Source organism: Manis javanica, chromosome 13 (assembly GCF_040802235.1).
Source record: "Manis javanica isolate MJ-LG chromosome 13, MJ_LKY, whole genome shotgun sequence".
Lineage (NCBI taxonomy): Eukaryota > Metazoa > Chordata > Mammalia > Pholidota > Manidae > Manis > Manis javanica.
This window is the reverse complement of record NC_133168.1, coordinates 82,392,780-82,398,779: the sequence shown is the minus strand read 5'-3', so window position 1 is coordinate 82,398,779 and position 6,000 is coordinate 82,392,780.

The following is a 6,000-nucleotide window of genomic DNA, read 5'->3' as shown; positions in this document are numbered from 1 at the left end:
ATCCAGTCATTATTTTTTAAATGTTATTGAAGTACAGTTGATATGCAGTATTATATTGGTTTCAAATATACACAACACAGTTTTTAAAGTTATATACATTATTAAATCACCACCCGAAGTAGTAGTTACTGGCAACATATAAAGAAGTTACAGACCTGTTAACAATATTCTCAATGTTGTACATCTACCCTGGAGACTAATTTATATTATGATTGTGATATTGTGCCTCTTTATCCCCTTCACCTATTTTGCCACGCACCCCAAACCCTCTGCCATAGTAACAACCAGTCATTTTTCAGCATCTATGAGTCTATTGCTGTTTGGTTCATTTTGTTTTGTTTTTAGATTCCATGAGTAAGTGAAATCATATGGTATTGTCTTCCTGTGCCTGGCATATTTGACTGAACATAGTGCCTCTAGGTCCATCCATGTTGCTGTAAATAGCAGGATTTCTTTTTTATGGCTAAATGATATTCCATTGTATATACATACAATGAATTATTTTGCATTTATCTACTGATGGATTCTTTTCAATGCTTCCATATCATGGATATCATAAAATGTGACAGCAAACATAGGAGTGCATATGTCTTTTCAAATCAGATGTTTTCTATTCTTTGAGTAAATTCCTAGGAGTGGAATTACTGGGTCATATGACACTTCTAATTTTTATTTTCTGAGGAACCTCCATACTGTTTTCCTAAGCAGCTGAAACAATATGTGCTTAATAGAAGCTCAAATAATGAATTCAGAGACTAAAATTCAGTTTCCTCTAAAAAATATAGAATAAATGTCTGTGTTACATTTCTATTACTGCTGTAAAAATTACCATTCTCAAGCTTTAAAAAGAATAAATTTATATTATTTTTCTTTGAAGTGTGAGAGCCTGAAATAAGCCTCAGTGGGCTAAGATCCAGATGTCTTCAGGGCCCAGTTCCTCCTGGAGGCTCCAGGAATGAATTCATGTCCTTTCCTATTTCAGATTCTAGTAGCCACAAGCATTCTTTGGTTCATCTTCTTTTCTGCATCTTCAAAGACAGATGTTGAATCTTCATATATCTAAGATTCCAACTACTCAACTTCTTATCACTATCTGGTTCCTCCTTCCTTTTCCACATTCAGAAGACTATGGAGATTACACTGGCCCCCCTTTATTACAAAAATTACATATGCAAAGTTTCTAGGGATTATAATGTGGACATCTCTAAGAGACTCCAATTCTATGTATGATAAAATCTTACAAAAGCATTTTATTTGGTGTTAATAGCCCTTAAATAAAAGAAAAAACAATTTGTTAGAGCCTCTGGAATGAGGAGATACACATTTGTTCAAAATATTATGCAAATAACTTTTTGTGAAGACATACAACTACCTGCCCCTCACTCTCTCACAGCACCACAGCCTTGCTACTCAAAGAATGAGCTGTAGACTGGTGCCTGCAGCATCAAAATCTCCTGGAATGTGTTGGAAATGTTGAACCCCTGGGCCCACTAGCACCTGCCATGTAAGAACCTGTATATGTACTAGAATTCTTGGTGATTCATTTGCACAGCGAAATTGGAGAAACCCTGGTCTAGAATAGATTTCCTTACATCCTCAATTTGAGATTTAAGACAGGATAATTATTTGTATTGAGAGCTTATCTACTCATTATAGGTGCTTAGCGGCATTCTTAAGACATTGAAAAATATGCCCAGGAAAAAAATTCATCTCCGGTTTGGAACTACTGACATAGTTTGAAAACAGGAGGCATCCTGACAGAATCCAATCAATGCCAATTACTTTCTCTGATGATAACTTCAAGCAGATCACGAATCTTCAATGCCCATCTCTGCAACTGGGGATGGAGTTCATAATACTACTTCCACACAGAATGGGCCCATAAAAATTAAATCCTATAAGTTGATAAACTCAAATTATAAGCCATAAAATTATATAAATACATCTCATAATTAACAAAGTCTCCATAATATGGGACTAACTGTGTGACTATTCCTAACTTCTGATATAAATATGATCCCTCATTAGTTTGACAAAATGTAGCGCCCAAGGTTTTATTTCATTGTGAAACACTTCTCTCCCCTTTGTAGAAGAAGTGAGTATCACTTTTGTGGATATCAGGGGTTGTGTTTCCAGTACAAATCAATACTTTGAGAATTTAGTGTCCTAATCAAGACAGAATCCCTGATCTCAGACTTTTTAGAGACTTTAGCTAAAGGACGTGCTCAGGTGGTGAGTGATTAGACCTCTGAAATGAAGGAGAATTCATGGAGAGTGATGAAAGAAGATTCACTTGACTTCTTTCATGGTCTCTTGTGAACATAGAATTAGCAGGAAAATTTTCCATTCTGTTCTGACCAGAAACCCACAGGGAAATTAAGTTCTCAGAGGTTCGAGAAACAATGGAAACAATATCTAATGTGCAGATATAAGGAGCACTAAATATCTCCTTTGCTGCAGTCACTCTGTTTATGCAACTCTGGGCTGCACAGGGCATGGTAGTTTCTGTTAGAGGCCCAAGTCTGGCTCGGAAACCAATGTTTGACACCTTCCTGCAGTCTTGTCTGAGGACAGAGCTTCAGTCTCCATCTTCAGTCATCCAAGGAGGGGTTTTGACTTTCACACAAAGACCTTCCTCTCATAGATCCCATCCAGGTGTGTCTGTAGTAGTTGAGAAGGATTATCTGAGGTCACCAGAGACCTTAACCAGCCTAGCCAGGGACAAAAGATGGCCATGGTTTTCTCTTTTATTTGATTAACTGGCTAATTTATAATTAATTTATATAATATGTTAAATAGAGAGGTGTGCATTAGGCTCAACAATACAAGGGTCATTGTTGAGAATTAAGTGAAGTGGAGAGAATTCCAGTTGTACGACAGTGTAGAATGAGTAGGAAGCATACAGTGATCTCGGTGAAATGAGAAAACATCCAAGAAGTTTTCCAGGCAATTAGAAGTAGGAAAATGGAGTGTTAAGTCTGGAAGAGTGTGCAGTGAGGTGAGGACATTAAAAATAATCAAGGGTATATTTGAGTATTCTTTGTATTCCTTAAAAAGATCCAGACTAATGGATGTCGGTAATACTTTGCAACAGCAGTTTTGACACTTACATTTCACAGTATTACTTTTTAACTTTGGATATTCATTTAAAATTTGTTTGATAAGTCTAAATAGGAATATGAAAATGTTTCATTTTGTAATTTCATTACTGTTGCTACTACATATATTTTGGGATTTGTTTGCCTTTCACTTTGTGTATGGTAATTGACTGCAAGTTCATCAGTTATGTTTTTATTATGATTGCATACTTTGAAGCAAAGATTGGAGGTTTTTTCATCAATGTTGTTTAGCATTTAATTATTTTACTTACATAGATGTATTGGGGATGATGCATGAAAATTTTGTGTGATAATTCAATAAGTGGGTCATACTGGATCCACTCTGCAATTGTGTTTCAACACAGAAATTTCTTGTGCATATTTTCAAAAATCACCTTTTATATATAATGTGTATTATACATCTGTTTTCCTTATTTCTACCTCTTGCATTTTGTGGTAAGATATTATTTAGAAGAACAATCATGATTCCTTTGTGGAAGACTTTCTTTGTATTCAACTAATAATATCTATCTTTACACAAACATGTTTTATTTCATTTACTTTTATATAGGTAGAAGTTGAAAGCTTAGATGCTGCTTCCTCCACTGCTTTTTAAAAAGTGTATTTTTATATTTTTATTTCCAGGTCTTCGTCAATTTAATCTTTAACTAAAGTCCCATGTTGATGTGATTAAATTATTGTGATTTTATATCTTTTTCTTCAGAAGTTAGTCTAATATTTTTATTCTATTTCATTGAATATAGTTATTGGAGTTCATTGTTCTTAACCTTGTTTATATTAACCGCCATGCTATTTTCTTTTTGAATTCTCATTTCCTTACTTTTTCCCTATACAAATATTCACAATCATAAATCCATAAACAAGGATGTAAAAACATGAGGTCCTGCTCTTTTGGATGTTATATGATAATGGAGAAGTCCGAGTCCAGTGAAATAACTGATATGATTTCCTCAGGGATAAATCATATGAAGAATATAAATTGTCAAGGAAGCTTCAGGATTTTCTGTAATATCTGGGGAGGCCTTTGCATTTTAGAGGAGAACAGAACCATGGCTAGAGTGTACTTATTGGATGTTATAAATGACATAAAATTCCCAAACCCAAAACAACAGAGGAAACAATGCCTCAAAGAAAAGAGAGAAGCGCCAATACATCTGCTACTGGGCCACATAAAAAAAAAAAAGTGTGGTCAATAAACAGGAATCACAATTAGACCAGGAGCTGACCTGAACATCATAACGGGGCGAGTGGAGCAGTGAGCCTGTGGCCCCTGGAGTCGGGGGTCACAGCAGAACCCACGCTGGCTGCCTGCTCTCTCTGAGCCTGGCTCTGATTGGGCTTTTCATTCATAGTGCTTTTCCCTCAATATACAAGAGTTAATCTTTGTAATATTACATTTACTACAGTAGATTCCAGATTTTTTTTACTGTTTCCCAGAGTAAAACAGACCTTTCACGTTGTAACAAATTATGCTTGCACTCACAACAAACCAAGAAATATAAATATATGAATGCACACACACAAATGTGTAAATGAACACAGATAAGTATTAAATGACTTGGTAGGTATCCTTGTGATGCATGATGCACCCTGGTATTTTATTTTGTGCCTTATTTACTCTATTCTACTTAATTTTTACAACCCATAGTCTGACACACCAATGGGTACCAATCTCAGATTATGGAAAGTATTCCCCTTGCATGTACTCCATACCCATGTTTGTATTTTTATGCATCTTTACTTTCATCATTGGCATTTTATATAGAAAATGTTCTCTCATTCCTTCATGCAGTAAATACTGATTCAGCTACTCTTCCTAACTAACTACTAACACTGGTATGGAGGGGATGGTGAGAATATATGACATTGATATATGCCTCAATTCAATCACAGTTTAGGAGGGAAAAATTGGAATTACAAAAAAATCACAGAATGATAGCCCCTACATCTAAATTCATTACATGAGGAAGTGTCCTTTTCCTGTGGGAATGTAAAGGGGAGAAAGGATCCAGGCATTCTGACAAAGGAGATGGAGATTTAAAGGTGGGGATGGTTTGAAAACATCCAGAGAGACCTGTGGGCAAGGCTCCAGGCAGAGGGAAGCAGGCGTACAGAGACAGCACTGAGGCTGCAGCATCAGGTGAAAGAAAGTCAAGTTCAGTGTTTGGGAGATCAGTGAGTTCAGACGCAGGACAGCGTGAGGATGAAGCTGGCAGAAGTTTTCCTGATGTCTAGCCTGATGTTAAGGTACAGAATTTGGGCTTCACTATTTTTAGGGAGACTTTCAATGGGGCAGTTTAAATCAGGGAAGCTGATCACCCTTGGAACACAGAAATATCTGTCTGAGTTGATATGAATATTAGCTAGAGGGGTACCAGCTGAGATAGATGAGAAACACAACGTGGAATTGAAACCAGGCTGTGAAGAAAGGACAGACAGATGGTAAATAAATGAAGGCACTGGTGAGATAAAAGAAAAAATCACCCTTATCTCATCAGCAGTGATAGGTAAGAACTAATGTTATGCTTTGAACTAACAGGAAGGAACTATAGGTTTTCCTTTGAAAGTATACTGAATAAACCTGTCCACCACTTTAGGAGGATGGATACCGCTATCCCCACTTACTCAGGTGAGGATATTAACCGGGTAAATAGTTTAAAAAGCTCTCCACATTCAAACAGCTAATATGTGGTAGAATAAGAGATGCAAAAGTTGGTTTTCTGATTCCAGAATTTACAATTTACTATCATTTCAGTGTATTTCACCATTTCATCTTTTAAAAGCCCTTACAATCAAATGTTGTATATTTGATATTGTAAATGTTGGGTTGCTTCCATATGCTTAGCTTTTTCAAAAGATATATTCACTCTGTAATTTGTCT